The sequence below is a fragment of the Fukomys damarensis genome, unplaced genomic scaffold, assembly GCF_012274545.1.
Source record: "Fukomys damarensis isolate Sample0158 unplaced genomic scaffold, DMR_v1.0_HiC HiC_scaffold_14, whole genome shotgun sequence".
Classification (NCBI taxonomy): Eukaryota; Metazoa; Chordata; class Mammalia; order Rodentia; family Bathyergidae; genus Fukomys; species Fukomys damarensis.
Window position 1 is genome coordinate 9,648,912 of NW_022900926.1, and position 16,831 is coordinate 9,665,742.

A 16,831-nucleotide genomic window follows, 5' to 3' on the forward strand; every position below is an offset into this window, starting at 1 on the left:
TAAAAAGTACACCCAGTCAGATGTGGTGGTGCACACCTGTAATGCAAGCGCTCTGGGAGTCTGAAACACAATCACTACAAGTTCAAGGCCAACCTGGAGAACCTAGGAACTTAGTGAGGTCCTGTCTCAAAACAGAAACAAAAACAAGCTAGGAACTAGCTCGGTGCAAAGGTCCTGGTTTTGACCCTCAGTAGCAAATTTTTAAAAATACACATATAAACATTTCCTTTTCAAAGATATAAAAAATTTATATAAATTATAAGCTTATCTATATGTTTGTATACATACATAAAATATAAGTATATATTTAGTATATAATACAAAGGTAGAGTAATGCAGAGAAGTGAAAGGATCAGGTGAGTTTCAATTTCTTTCAAAATAAAGCCATGCATGCTTTTCATAGACGCTCAAATTATCTGACATCAGTTTGCGAGGTATCATTTGCGAAACCGGCATAGGCTTTGCAAGTGCAGAGCTTTGAACCTGCGTAGAAACCCTTGCTTCCGAGGCTGGGCCAGGAGAAGGCCGGACCCTGGCTCAGGCACTTGGCATTCTCTGTGAGGTGGACTCCGTGACTTCGACGTCACACAGTGTGCTAAGGATTAGAGATCATTTACACAAAAGGGCTGGCCCTTCTTAGGTGCTCATAAGCTGTGCCATTATTTCTTCCTTTACATCAGGCCCTGTTGATATTTACTTATAAAAACTTCTTTATTGGATAATTAACTGAACGGGAGAGTTAGAAGTATTGTCTTAGACCATCCGGGTTACCATCGTAAACTCCCACTACCTGGCAGGATTTCAGACAGCAGAAATTTATTTGCTCACATTTCTGGAGGTGGGGTGTGTAAGACTGAGGCAGTGGCAGGTTCCAGGTCTGGTGAGGGCCTGCTTGCGTTCTTTCTTGGGACATTTATTTATTTTTTATTAGTACACGATCTTGGGAGTGGTTACATGCATATATGACAGCTTGTTTCTTTCTTTTATTAATCTCGTTCCCTTCTTTCTTCTCCTCCCTCCCCTACTGTCTCCCCATCCCCCTTTTCACACTTGTAGATGTCAGTGGTCTTGGTTCGTGTTGTGGTGTAAAGTGTTTGCATCAATCAGGTTCGCCTTCCTGTTTATAGGTGGAATCTCAGTGCAGTCTCCTACATGACGGAAGGGAACAGGAGCCTCTCAGCCTACTTTGATAGAGACACGAATCCCATTCGTCAGTGTTAAAATGTTTATGGGGGGGGTCCACACAGCCACTCAGAATACAGATGATATATATTATTTCAAAATGCTTTCTGATTCCTTATCATGGCCTTGTTAAAACAAAAATAAACACAAAGCTATAGTACCAACCAGGATATCACGTACAGCTTTATTTCAGGGGAGTATTCATTAGGCTTTCATAGCACACACTATGCTATGAAAAATACCCTTTTTCTGCTTTTCAGGCCTTCAGCCTGTGTGCTATTTCAGAAAAAAAATTATTATTCTCTTCTGTATTTTTTATCGCTTCTCTGGAAGAAGCGATTATTTTAATTATTGATTAATTATGGTTTAATGGGGTTCCATTTTTATTCTAACTCCTAGGGATAAAAAAACAACAAATTGGAGGCATGTGAAATATCTCAAAAACGTGTATCTTAGCAAAGTAAAACATACGTCTTTAAATGAGAATATGCATCTGGAGCCCGGCTTGCTGCCTAGCTCCTAACAAGTTGTGCAGTGCTTTCCACATCCTGGTACAATATATATCCTGCTAACGGCAGCGCCTGCTCCACAGCTGAGGGTAATGGCACGCCACAGCATGCTGTGTCTGGGAAGGAGTGAACTTCCTTGTGGCCAGGCAATTCCATATTTATCAGTCTGCCTAAAGCCAAGTGCATTGGAAAAGGCCAGTTTGTATTTTAGTTTTGTTTTCAAGTAAGCTACTTTCAATCTTATTTACCTTGCCTTCATCAGCGGGTTCATTGTTTATTACAAAGCTTTAATCTGAAATACTTTCATCGTGTGCTACCCAAAACAAATAACTTACAGTGCTTTTATTTGAGCTCCTTACGGTGCATTGTCCATCCATAAATCGCATACTATTGCATATTTCTTTATGTGCACACAGCTCTTTTACCCAGCATGAATCCTTGTAAAAAAAATTTAAAAGAATCCCTCTACAGGGCTTAAGTTTTGTTAAGCCATTACTAAGAGGACAATTCCATTGTTATTTCTTCAGTGTTGGGTAAAAGTTTGTGACCCAATAAGTTTAAACAACTATAAACATTTAAATTAGATTTTGATTAAAGAGTTAGTTCTTGAGAGTTGGGATTGTTCCATACAGAGTGAAAATCCCCCTCTTGTGTACTTTGTCCTCCTGAGAACAATGTCTTTTTGAGAAAGGTTATTTTATTCTCCTTTACCCTGCTCACGATGATGACAGGTTTACAAATAGAAATTTGTTATCACCTAACAATCCTTCTCCCTGCTGCTGTTGATCTCAAACTGTTCTGCAGTCCCAAGATACGAAACATTGTGACTGTTTTTTGTTTTTGCTTTTCCTTTTTTTAGTTCAGCTAGGGCTCTCCGAAATGTAAAGGGATGAAAGTGCTCCAATCTATTACAGGGGCAGAAAAATGTCTTCATATTTAGTTACAATTTTTTTCCAAGTAAAATACAGTCAAGTTTGTAACATTTCTTACAAACTCATTTTACAATTCTTCACAATAAATTGAAGAAGATAAAACATTGTGCTTCTCATATTTACAGTGAAGTAAACAGCATGATTTCAAAGGACTATTTCTGTTTTGTTAGTGCACAAAAGTCTGTGGTAGTTGGTAACTTCTTAAAGAAAATTTTCAGGTAAAATTTATGGTTCACAATGAATCTAAACTTATGGTAGGACAAGATAAAATAAGATGGGGAGTATTTGTCTAATTAAATTATGTGATAATTAGGGAAACTAACCATTAGAGTTTGAATTTCTATAAATAATGCCTGTATATTCTTAACATATATGTGTGTGCTTAACTTTTTAATAAACTCAAAATCCTTGAAATACTCAGTTGAGTGTTAACTTCAGTTCACAATGTAGCAGTTCACAGTCTAGCAGGTTAATTTTTACATTCACATCATTTTAAATCAAAACAGAAATTTGCTATTGTGATGTATATCCAGAACATATTTGTTTGTGAATTATTTTAAAATCCTTGTGTATTATAGCGCATGGTATAAGGCAATTAATATGGCCAAATGTTAATAATTCTAATGCAGTAATATATATTTGACATAGATTTAGCATTCACGGTTACAATATTTCAAGTATTTGTGAGGAATCAAGGTGGCTAATAGGATTTGAAATCTATGAGATCTAGAATGTATGCTTTGATTCCAAACTTTGGGAGCCAGCACACAAGGCCAGCTGGCTGCCATTTCTAGTACTGCCAAGTGGTTGTCTATTAGGTAGTGGCTTTTATAAATTCTAGGAAGTGCTAACTTTGTTGCATAACATTAGCTGATACTAACAAGGAGTTCAACCACGAGTCCTTTATGATTTTAATGTATTTGGAGAGCTATCCCTCAATAATGTCATGGTTTTGCCAAAGTTAAACACTTATTAGTCTATGGTCAGATTATGTCTATAGTTGAGATGCAGTCTCACATGAATGGAGTAATGTTGTGAACTAAAAACGGTGTGCAACTGGCAAAGCATTCATTTAGGGAAAGAACTGGCAGAGATTTTCTTTTAAAATTCAAAATAACTGGGTAGAGGGTACAAGAACTACCCTGTAAAGAGAACGCTTATATACAGGTGTGCTATGTGGTCATACTTAAATTTAAATAAAAATGGTATGTATTCTATCCACTGACCTTTACTGTGTAGTGGAGAAAACATAGTTTGAATTCTGATTACCTAGGTCAGAGTGGGAAAACACGAACTGCGTTATTTATTTTGTGGTTCCCCGCATGGTTTTGTCTATTTTATCATACTTTTTACTGATAGTTTTCTGTAGGTACTTCACATGTATCATTTCATCGAGTCTACTGGTGTGGAGAGATAGCTATATTTAAATTGGGAAAGTGTTAAAGGAAGACCCAGTTTTCAGTTATGTACAAGATTATTCAAAAGAAAAATAGAAATTGTGTTTAAGATCCCTGAATGTTTTAAATAAAAATTATTTTGGATCATCATATTTCAAATTCGTCTCTCCCTACCTAATATTGAGAACCACCCCTGGTATATATTGAAAAACCCTTCTGCGGGTGGAATCACTTAATTCCTGAAAAGCCTCAGATTATTTAGTTTAAATTAAAACAGCCACATTCCTGTGGATTGACATCGGTCATGCCCACAATGTTCTGCCTGAAAAACTCAAGCAAAAATAATAAAGTACTTTCTTTTCTGTAAGAAGACATTATGGACCATCCAGAAGCCGGAGAAATATCCAGTAAGAATTTATATAAAATGCGGACAGGTCCTTATTGGACAATGAGTGAACAGTTACTTCTCACAAACTTCAGTAGCGTTGTCTTGACAGTAGTTCCTGGTACTTCTGTGTTGCTAGGCAACCCAAGAGGGGATGTCTAATTTAAACTCAAATTTACTTCTATATTTTAGATTTTATACATATTATATTGAGAGCAGATTACCCATGTCATAGTAGACTAGCAGATCCTGGCTAGAATGTCTTTTGTTTAACTCACCATATACATAAAATATACTTTACCTGTACCTGTGCTCTCTATTTTTGTTAAAGAAATTAGCATCGTGTTAATATATAATTTTTATGCTTGACCCTTGTGGCTTCATGAAAGAAAATATGCAGCCTTACTGCTTCAGAATATTTTTTTTTAATATAAACTGTAAAATATATTCTCGTGTGTGTGTGTGCGTGTGTGTGTGTGAGAGAGACAGAGGGATGGGGAGCCAGTGTTTCTGAGATAAGATCTCCATGAAAGAAAAGAATATTTTTTTTTGGTTCTAATTGGTTCTTCTCATTTAATTAGTATAATTAATAGATACAGAAGAAAATTAATAAGGTTCTTAAATCCAAGGAGATATTAAATGTCAAAAATGTGGGCACTTGAATTAAAGACTAATCAACTTGAACAATATACTGTGACATTTAAGATACTGGTAGCATATTAATTTCAAGTGAGAGTATTTGATGACTAGAGTAGCTGTTTGAGTTCAATTTTAAGAGTTAACTGTTACTTCAATGCAGAAGACCAGAGAATTGGCTGTTAATAAAAAAAGAGCCTTAATAGAATAAGGCATAGTAGATTGTAAAGGCTAAAACTTCTGAAAATTAATGGTATAAATCAAAAGGAATGGATCAAATTTTTTGTGGGATGATTATGCTCTTTCATTTTTGGGTGAAAGATGAGAGGAGAGCAAAATATTTGAGACTCATTTCAAAAACTCTGAGAACTTAAGGGTGTACATCACGTAGTAGCGTAGTACATTTACAACTGGCCAAGATGTTCAAATTCATGAGGAAGTGTATTTAAAGGTATCATGATAAGACCATGGTGCTCTTTCTGAACAATTCGATGGAGTGCATAATCTCTGTGATATCATATACAGTGCCACGTGTGGCAGTGCCAAGGCAATAAACCTGGTACATTAGATTCTGATGCAATTTGAATTCCTTATGGTAGTTTCAGTCAATATTTAGTTGAGTGCTTTTTATTTTCTCTCTCCTGACAGTGTATATATATTGATCAGTACAGTTTTGGAGGACGTAATAATTACATTTATCATGAAAAGTTTGTACATGTACATAACACATCTCAATTCTTTTTTCATCCCCTTCCCTTCCGATCTCTCCAACTTCTATTCCCTTCCCATTTTCAAAAGTTCTTTTTCAATTTTTTCAACTCTCCCTTTTTAAAAACCCTTTTTCCCACCCTTCCCCCCACCCATTCATGTCGTGTTGCTTTCCCATTTGAAAAATATCTTTATTCCCTATTGTTTATCTTTTATCTTGCTCGTTATTTACACTTGAATTTATCAGGTAGAAGAAATCGTGCATTGTTTAAACATATATTTCTGTTTTATTCCACTTAATATTATGGTCTCAAGGGACATCTAGTGAATGTTCATATTATTCCTATTGGATTGGCTTATATCATTTCTTATTTGAAACCAAAGAGTAAGTTGGGAATAAACTTTATGATATATTTTATTGAGATTATTTAAACTATATAAATTATTACAAGAATAGCTCTAATATGATTTTCTACCCTATAAAATTGTGAGGCAATGACAAATTATAAGCATGGATTTAGTTTTCTGGGCAGAGATGTTAGAAACCTGTAAACATGCATCACACTAAGTTGTATGATCGATAGAAAAAAACATTTTACGGGTGAAATTTTTCATATATATTAAACATCGAATGACATGTGTATTTAATATTGTCTTTATATTTAGCACATTACCAGATTTGCTTGGACAGTTAAAGATTTCCATAGGATGAGGCTAAGGTACCAGATACTTAGTGAAGAAATCCTGTAATTCTTTAGATTTGTGTCTCTTCAGTTGTGCATTAAATTACTTCATGTTCTATGAATCACAGAATTCATTATAGATATTATGATTTACCACATTTTTATTATTTAATAATTAACCGTTTCTTTGATAGATGGATTACTAGGTTCTATGAGTCTATTTTGAATTGTTTTTATTTATTATTTTTCTCTCTTTTAGTTTATTGGTACATTTTAGGTATGCAGTACAGTTGCGTTCATCACTGGGATCCTGTACCTTACATGACAGGTCTCGGTTCTCATTTCTTCCCCTTGTCCCTGCTCTCTTTTCACCCCCTCCTCCCTTCCCTATTTACAAACACTTTATTTCCATTTTTTTCATTTTCTTATTTTTCCATATTACCTTTCTCCTACCCTATCCACTTGCCCTGCACTTTTAGCCCTTTTCTTCCTATTTCACATTGTCAATTATATCATTAGGATCTTATGTACCATTATAGTTTTAAAAACTGAGTTCAAATACTATGTGTTGCTCTTTTTTTTTCTTTTCTTTTTTTTTTTTTTTTTTTTACTCTCGAGCAACCTTTTTGACCAATAATTTGTTTCCTTTTGGTGAATTTTTATGTCATCAAAGCTGGTTTTTTTTATATATATGAACATTTATATGCTTTAACTTCATTTAAGTAAAACAAAACAAGAACATAATTAGTACACAAAAAATATGCTGATATGTTTTCTATAGACTACTAAATAAAATTAAACTGTGTTATTTTTCAATTTTAACAAGTTTGCAGTCACATTTTAATCATCCATACTTCCCTTTTATTCACTCTAATAATGTGTACATGAATTCATTTTTTGCTGATAATATAAATGTGAATAAAGAGAAGGACTTTATCGTTGATAAATCTTTTTATAGATACAAAAAGCTGAATAGTATAATTATGAAAGCACTATAAGGGGATAAGACAAGGCAACACAATAGCAAAGTAGTTGTACTGGGCTGTCCTGCGTGACATAAACGGAGAAAGAGGGTGTGGAGAAGGCACTGCAGCTCCGGCAGGAGGAGGCAGAGATCTCGGGTGTTAGGAGTTCAGAGCGTAAGCCCACTAGGCAGAGTGAGGAAACCGTGGAAGGCACAGTGGTGGATGCTGTTTGCTAAAAGTCAGGGAACAGGTTGGCCAGTGAGCTTAGAGTGAAGTAAGAGCAGGAAAGCGTAAGATGAGTCGGGGCTCGAACCGGAGACACAAACTGGCTCTTCAAGAGTGTAGAACTGTGATAAGAGGCTGTATTTTCTGGTGTGTAACAAAGTTAAAAGTGAAGCTATTTTCCATGAAGAAGAAAGGAGGTGAGGTCATTAGGAAGTGATTTTAATGGCAGATCATGGAATCCACCATGAAGCCGGGAAGGAGGGAAGGAAGGCGGTGTGAAGATGATGAAGGGGAGCTGTACTGACGTCTGGTAACACAGCTAGGGATAGGGAGAGCGCCGGTCCATAGCGGAGACCCGGGCGTGGTACCAGAAGGGACATGAAGAGTGCAGATGCACTCGAGGGCCTGAGCATTGAGGGAGTCCCATGAGGAGACTTTTCACCTGCACATAGGAGCAGGAAGGGGAATGAACCAGAAGCCAAGTCTACACTACTAAACGAAAGGTAGATTTATGTGCAATGTCATAGGTGGTATTGACCAACAACAGAAGTTTTAAGTAAGCTGAGATTTCTGTAAAGAAAAATGAGGGATGTAAAAGTGCCGATTTGGAAGTACCAAAAAAGCGGGAAGCATGCGACCTGCCTCTAGGCTTGAGCGGGCATTTGGAACATTATTTCTGATTCAGAGGTGTGGTAATGAAGTCATTTTATTACAATGAATCATGTCCTTGTAATCACTAACTTACACATGTATGTATTTCCGGACAGTTGAATAAGGATGCATTTCCGCAAAGGCTTGGAGATAGTTTCTGTTTTGTGGGCTGTGGAATTATCAGAGACTAACACATTGCCTTCTCAATAAGTGCATAGTAATTTAAGTGAGTCAAATAAATTGCATACCCAATTTTTTGCTTTTCTTTGATTTTACTTCACAAATTAAGAAAAATGTATTCATTTTATGACCTTATTTCAAATCATTTTTCTTATATACTGTTGTGTTATAAATATTGTTTATCATATTGGATTATCAGAATAGTCTAATGCTTTTATTATAAAATAATCATTAAAGCTTACTTACTTGTAACATTTTAATACAGTATTTTACCCAATTGATGTGTATTAATAACTTTGTATTTCTTATTTCTTTCAAATCTCTTCACTAATTTAATAGTAGTTTTACAATTTTAATCAAATCCCAGATTGTATGCTGAATACATGAGGACTAATGGGTTAATATTGAGGGAATAATTCATAATATATTTATTCTGCAGAGGTGTTTTAATTATTCTAAAGCTCTATAGATTAAACCGAAACCTGTCTCAACTAGAGGAAGACAGTACAGCAGACCCTCAAGTTATGACTGGCCTGACATAGAGACAACATGGTTAATTAGTTTAATGGAGGATTCATCTGCCTCTTGTCATCTCTAGCATGTGCTCAGTTAAACATCTAGATCTCAGCTGTATGGACTTACAACCAATTTGCGTTACAACCAGCCCTGAGGAATTGAGCAAGTTTGTAAATCAAGAATCCACTGTATTTGTGTGTATGAATTCACACACACACACACACACACACACACACACACAATTTCTTAGTCTTATGTATATAGATTTTTGGCCTTTCTGCATGCTTATATGTTTATTTCCTTATTTATAAATTCCATGTTCATTATTTTATTTGCAAAAATATTTACACAATTTCTCTGTTCTAATCTCTTTAGAACTGTCTTGAAATATCTTTTGAAAAGATATGTTTATGAGGCTTACAAAAACATGCTTTGATTATAACAAGTTATTCTGAAATGATAACAATTTAACATAGAAATATGGATGGGAAAGACAGAAAAAGAAATGGAGAGAGAAGAGAGAAAAACAGAGAAAGAGAACTAAAAAAAACTTCTACTACATTCCTAAATTATACTACATTCCTTCTCATATTTTGAATTTTGTCATTCCATTTTACATGTTTTTAGAATGCCTATCTCCTACACAATTAATGTAATTGTTATTGTTTTTAATTATTTTGTCTTTTGGTATTTGTACTAAACATTTAAATGATTTTTCATGCAGTTTTGTAATATTAGGACAATTTGAATTTGCAAGTTTTATTTATTTTCTCAAGTTTTCTTCGTGTTAGTATCTCTGTCAGTTGAAATAATTTCTTGTAGGCCAAATCTGGTGGTGGTAAATTCTCAATTCTTGTTTGTCTGGGAATGTCCTTGTTTCTCCTTCATTTCTAAAATATAACTTTGCTGGGTAGTATTCTGGGTTAGCTATTATTTTCTTTTCCTTCAGAATATGATTATATGATTCTATTTTCTCTTGGCCTGTAAGGTTTTTGCTAGTAGTCTGCTGTAAGATGAATTAGAATATGACTAGATTTTTTTTTTCTTGAGATATTTTCTCTTCAACCTTTGAAACCTTGGTTATAGTACGTCTGTGATAGAAACTGTTGAGTTGAATCTGACTTGTAACCTTTGATGTTCTTGTGCTTGAATGTTTGTATCTTTCTCTAAATGCAGAAGCTTTTTGTTATCTCTTTGAATTAAACTTTCTACCCTTTGATGTCCTCAAGTCCCCCTTGACATCAGTAGCCTATATTTTTGTTTGTTTAATGCTGTCTCGAAGTCCTGTTTTCTTTATTCTTTTTTCCTTTTCATTCCTCGTACTGCATTTTGAAACATTTTCTCTTCAAGCTTACTGATTCCTTCTCTATTTGATATATTTTTTATGAGCGAATATTGTGCATAACAATTTTCTGTGTGTCTAGTGTTCACTTCCTCGTACTGCATTTTGAAACATTTTCTCTTCAAGCTTACTGATTCCTTCTTCTATTTGATATATTTTTTATGAGCGAATATTGTGCATAACAATTTTCTGTGTGTCTAGTGTTCTTTTCATTTCCAGGATTTCTGACTTTTTAAAATTACTTGCATCTCTTGGTTATCTTTTTCAGATGAAGTACTAATTTGTTTTGCCACGTTTTCTTTTAATTCATTGAATGTTACTAAAAGACCTTATATTCTGGAAGAGTTTTATTGTGTTGGTCCTTTATGATAAATTTCTGCTGCCTTATTTGTGCATTAGGTGAGGTCATGGTTTCCTGAGTTCTGGAAGCTTCTGGGTGTAAATAATTTCTGTACCTTGAGAGATCAGTTGTTTATTGTAGTCCTTCTGTTCTGGATTTGTTTTCACCTATTCATCTGGAAATTCAAGGTAGGCTGCTTGTTTCCTCTGAACCCGTGACAGTGGCTGCTATTTCAGCACTAGACGACTCTCTAAGTCCACAGTGACAAAGCCGTCAGTGTGTCATCCTGAATCAGCAGGGGCAGGTGCCCAGTCCCATGGTTGTCACATATCTGCACCTGGTATGTTGATTACCATGGACTTAAAAAGTGCCTAAAAAGGGCCATCTGTCCCTTATGCCTGAAGCAAAGGAGGGCCACATGTCTCATCTACAGTCCTGGCTGATGGTCTGGCACTGTGGATTTCTGCTCAGCACCAGGCTTCGCCATGAAAGGCCTTGTCCTAGGTGCTAAGCAATGACTTGACATATCCCTCTTTCCTCTAATCCCAAGCAGACAATGATTCTGTATGTCAGGGTACTGGGGCTGAGTGGAGGATGGGCCAGTTAGTCTGTGGACATCAAAACCAATATACTGGGTAGAGCCGGGAGCCCAGAGCCCACTAAGACCAGCACGGTAAAGGACAGGGCCAAGGTCATGGAGCTATGGCAGATCTGCTGCTGCTGTGGTATATTCAGGGCTGAATGCCATTGCTGCCAGCTGCAGGGGCTGTTGGCCTGAATATGTCTGTCCCACTGGAGCTGTGGGTACCCATTTGGAAATGGGATGGGCCCAGGGGCTTTGTGCATAGGTGGTGGCCTGGAAAGAGTGGCTGTTGAGATCTACACTGTATTGGCTGGCACTGAATTTCCTTGTCCTCCTCCCCAACAGATGAAAGCTGTCTCTGCAATGTGTTTTCTGAGGCTCAGGGAGAGATGATAAGAGCAGGTCCTTGACCACCAGGCAGATGCAGGTCCAAAAGCTCTGCTGTAGGTCCTAGCATGGGGACAGGGGCCTGGAGCTTTGCCTGGTGCTGTCTCATTTAAATCCTCAACTTAATTTCCTCTCCTTACCTATGCATGAGATTTTTTTTCTCTACAGGCTTCTCTGCAAGGAGCTGGGGAGGTGTTGCCGAGGGTAATTCCTTCCTTCCTGCTTTCTCTAATGTGTTTTTCTTTGTTGTGCAAAAACAAACTACAATGATCACTTTTCTTAGTTTGTGTGAAGGCAGTTTTATTCATGAGTAGCTGTTCAAAATGACATTTCTATGGGAAGAAGACCACTGCAGGGTTTCTCTATCCCGCCATCTTTAAGGAAAAGATATGTTAAATTTGATATAAATCATCTTATTTTATGGAAAATACAATATAATAAACTCCCAAGAGTAAAAAGTGCCCTTCAGTGTCAGTATTAGTTTATTATGTTTTTTCCAGTATATATATACAACTGAATAGATTATGTTAGCAGCAAATTTCATGACTAAATAAGAACCAACTTCATCTGTCTTTAAAATGTGAACATCCACAATTGGGAAATTTCATTTGGTGTCTGTTATTATTTATAGGAAGTGATGTTCTTTCCACAACAGTTTTGTTAGCCTCCTACTGGGAATTTTAAAGTGGTTTATGAAGTGGTTAAATATCTTTTAACTTGCGACAATAAATGTTTTTAAGAATTGGATGATATTCTTCACTTTACTCAACTCAAACATATTTGCCTTGATTTAGAGGTTGAGGACTAGGAAATATGACTTCTTGTCTTTTTTTTATTCTATGGATTTGAGTCCATGGTGCCATTTTGGTCCGTCCAGCCATATGACAAGGTACACTTTGGGGTCCTGTTTTATGGTCATTGTCCACTCAATCATCAATGCCATAGGTATTGCCTCTGACATCTCTAATATCCTACAGTTGGTGCCTTCATTCAGAACGTCCTTCCCTTGATTTCCAACTGCCTCTTATGTTAGTCATCACCAATCCTCTTCCTGTTCTTCCCGTTCTCACATAATCCCTGCTTAATGCTTTCACAGGGATTTCCCAGCATCTCCAACATATAATTTTATTAAAACTTGTAATAAGAATGTATCTTCCTTATAATCCAGTCATTGCTCATCAGCCCAACCTTTGATCCTGCTGTCACTGACAGACTGCACTCTGCTTGGGCTGCTTTCTTCATATTTTCTGGGCAGTGTTCAAGTTGTCTCTGCTCTCTCTGATCACACTCCTCCATTTGCGTGGCTAACGTCTCACCTTTTAAGATTGTTCTGAAACTAGTCCTGACGTCTTGATCTCTGAATAAGAACCCCTTCATTCTCACAATGGGTCTTTGGATATAAATAATTTCTCACTCAGTATTTCCACTGATGTTCAAGTGTCTATTTCCCATCAGGATTTACGAAGCTATGCAGAGGGCATAGCAGAAGCAATCAGGTGGAAAGAAACAAAAGAAACTTTTAGCCACATTGGCAGAATAGTGCTTTACTTCGATTATCTTTAATTGAAATGGATATGGGTAAGCTTAGAAATATTATTGGAGAAAGGAGAAACAGAAAAGATCCTAAGGCTGTCTTGGCACCTCTGCAGCTGTTTCCTCTACCGTGGAGTGAACTCCTAGAAAGCAGAGACTCTGTCTCTCATCAGTGAACACTACACAGTGTTTGGCAAAGTGTGCCTGATACTCAGTGTCCCCCTAAATTGCTTTCAAAAAAGTAAATCCTCTGTAATATTGGAATCTATTTAAATAATTCTCTTTTCTGTATTTGTAAACTTTCCCCTTGATGGGACAAAATATCCAAGACCCACAACTTAAAGAAGAGCTTCATTTCAGCTCATGGTTTTCATTTCACATGTTCAGGTCATGCTTGGCTGGCTCCAAGACAGAAACATCACGGAAGAAAGGCATGGTAAAATAAAGCTATTTGCTTTGCTACAGCTGGGTAGAAGACTAGGGAAATAGCACCAAGGAACGATATACCACTCAAAGATATGACCTCAGTGACCCAGCATAAAGTGGGTCCTACCTCACGAGAGTGCATTCCACCATGCATTCAGGGTATTAATATACTGGTCTGTACAGGACCCATGGACAAATCTCAGGGGTCTCAATCCAGTTAAGTCAACAATTCAATTTAATGGCCGTATTACACCTCTCTCAACTTGATACCCAAATACATGTATTAAACCAACACTAAATCTCTAAATACACTATAGCAAGCACCTATAATTGTGTGACTATCTTGTGTACAACTAAAAATGCTCTAATCTCTTCTCCAGAGTCTCAGTGATTCCAGCATTGCTCAGTAGTCAAAATCAAAGTCTCTCCTGAAACTCAAGGCAACTCCTAACTATGCACCCCTCCCTGCAAAATTTAAACAAAACAAAACAAAAGCAAGTTACATATTCCCAAGATATGCAGTAGCAGGCTAAATAGTTTCATTCCAAAAGGGATGAATATGGGGAGAAAAATAAAGGAACAAAGAAAGACCAAAACCCAATAGGCAAACATTAAGTCTTGTAACTCCATGTCTGGTGTCTACAACATGTGGTGGAAATTGTGGGTTACAGAGGAATTTAGCAGCCCCATGCTTATAGATTTGCAAGTTGCAATCAACATGGCCTCTCTCTTTGGCTCGCTCCACTTACTGCCTATGGCTTTCTTTAGCAAAATTCTACATTCCTGGCATGTTTGACTTTCAGGAGTCTCTACTGCCCCTTTGGTTTCATTCCCATGGCTTTATACATTCACTTCTCAGGAGCATATTCCTGATCTTCCTTCCAGACCTTCCTTTGAAATCTAGGTGGAAGCCTACATGACCTGTTAACGCTTGTTTTCTCTATTCCTGGACAATTAGTATTATGTAAACAACATTGACATTGCTGCCTTATCTGAAAGCAGTAGCTAAGCCCCATTGAATCATGCTTGCAGTGGCCTCTGAATGCCAAGGTAGCTAAGAGCAGTGAAATGAATCCCAGGAAACCAATTTCCTAGGAGGCCCTTCTCAAGCACAGGGCTTGTGGGCTCTCTTCTAATTTGAAAGGTTTATAGTGTTGTACCCTCAATCCTATAAAGTGAAGAAACTAGCTGATTCCTGCAATGGCTTCATGGTATCTTTCTTCTTGTCCTAGATCAAAGTACTTAGTTTCTTTAATGGTGCTAATCTCTTCAGCAACCACTCCTTGTTCAGTTGGAATTTTATGCATAGTCCTTTGGGGGCTAAATTTAAGCTCCTTAAAAAAATGTTTCTGCTTTGCTTTTTGTTCCTGATTTCCTCTATAATCTTCCTAAAATTTGTCAGCAGTACTCACCCTATATCCTGAATGTTGGGCTGCCTTGAAATTTTCTTAGCTACATAAATTAGCCTACTGCCTTTAAATATAGCCTCACATAGTATTAGAACATGGGAGAATGTATGGTATTTTTTTGCCAGAATATAATGTGATTGGATTCAAGTCAAATTCCCAATAGAGTCCTCATTTTCAAGTAAAATCACAGGAGCTTGACCTTTGCTCTCCACATTTTTGACAGCATTCTCGTCTACTGAGCTTTGCCCAAATTTGCCCAGTAGAATTTGCTTACAACGTTCTAGGGCTTCTCTACTCAGCATCTCCAAACTTTTCCAAACTCCTCTTGCAAACCAGTTCCAAAAGCTTTTGAGCCGCAGGTCATGTGTAAACAACAGATACATGCTTGGCACCAATGTTCTAATTAGTCAGCTTTCTCATTGATACCCACAATTAAAGGAAAAGTTTACTGTGGGTCACAGTTTTGGCTTTGGGGACTGGTCCATGCTTGTCTGGCTCCAAGCAGAAACAATATGGCAAAAGGACGTGGTGGAACAACATTGCTCATTTCAGATGGCCAGGTAGGAGAGCTGGGGAGTAGCACTAGTGAGAGAATAATCCTTCGAAGGTGCTCCCCAGTGACTGCCATCAGGGACCCCCATCTCCTAACGGCATGGTATGAGTCCCTTTCTCATTACTGAGACAAAATATTCATCAACCTCAACTTAAAAGACAAGTGTTTTGCTAGGCTCAAAGTTTCTAGTAGTTTCAGTCCAGATTTTGATGGTAGTAAGGCAGAAACAGTACAGTAAAAAGGCCTCATGTAGCACAGATCTAATGGCACCTAGAAAGCAGAGAGCAAAGAGGTGAGGTGAGATCAAGAATACAGCAATGTAATTCACAGCCCCAGTAACTCATCTCCAACCAGCCTCCGCCTCCTGACTGCACATTCACCTACTAAACTCATCAAAAGATAAATCTACTGATGAGTACAGCGCTCCATAATTGAATGGCCTTCTAGACCCACGGAACTACTGCGGGACATTTTAGATCCAAACAGTAACATGCACTCAGCCATAAACTTCAGTGAATTAGTCCACTGATGAGTATCGTGCCTCCATCATCCAATCACCTCCACCTTTGTCTTTGAATTCAACCCAATTTACAAGCAAGTTTTCATTTAAGAGGCATGGGGTTTAACGTGATTAAACCAAACCATTGCCATGTTTTGTAAACACTGTGTGATGACTAGTCTAATATTCTGTTCACTGATGGAAACTTAGTTAGTTGAACCTCTTTGGCCAGAATTTCCTGATGGAGGAATAAGGCAGAAACACCCAAAGCTTATTTGCTTGATTTTAGGATGCCATTTTTTTTCCCTAAGAGCCGTTTCACATCAAGCATACTAAATTTCCTGTCTGAAATATGGGAACACAGTGTATTGTCAGGAAAATGCTCTGTGTTGATTAGTTTGTCTTTGGGGTGTAGTTGGTGAATCAGATGATGGAGATCCTGCTGCCATTTCCTGCATCCTGCTATGGTACGTGTGCTTTATTGGTTTTTCAGCAGTGACACTGACACAAATTGTCAGATTTTATGGGCAGTTTTCAAACTAATGAAATACATCCTTGAGAAAATTCCTTCATCATTTTAGCAGCTGTATGATTTGCAAGAAAATAATCAATGTACATTACGCTGGGTGGTTCAGGACTGAAATCATGAATACTTTGCTCTTGCACATGGTGTCATTAGCTGCACTATAGGATTCTGATGCTGCCTCAGAGGCTGGTATTAATCTTTGTGCCAAAGCTTGCAGAAACCCTGGGTGCATTCACTGACGTAACTGTTGCTGTCCATCTCTTT

The 16,831-nt window shown here is 37.2% G+C and overlaps 1 protein-coding gene across 3 annotated transcripts in view; it reads left to right on the plus strand.

Moving 5' to 3' along the window:
- Lama2 (laminin subunit alpha 2) overlaps positions 1-16,831 on the plus strand; it is a 563,701-nt gene that overhangs the window by 82,766 nt on the left and 464,104 nt on the right. The gene's annotated exons all lie outside the window — the stretch shown is intronic.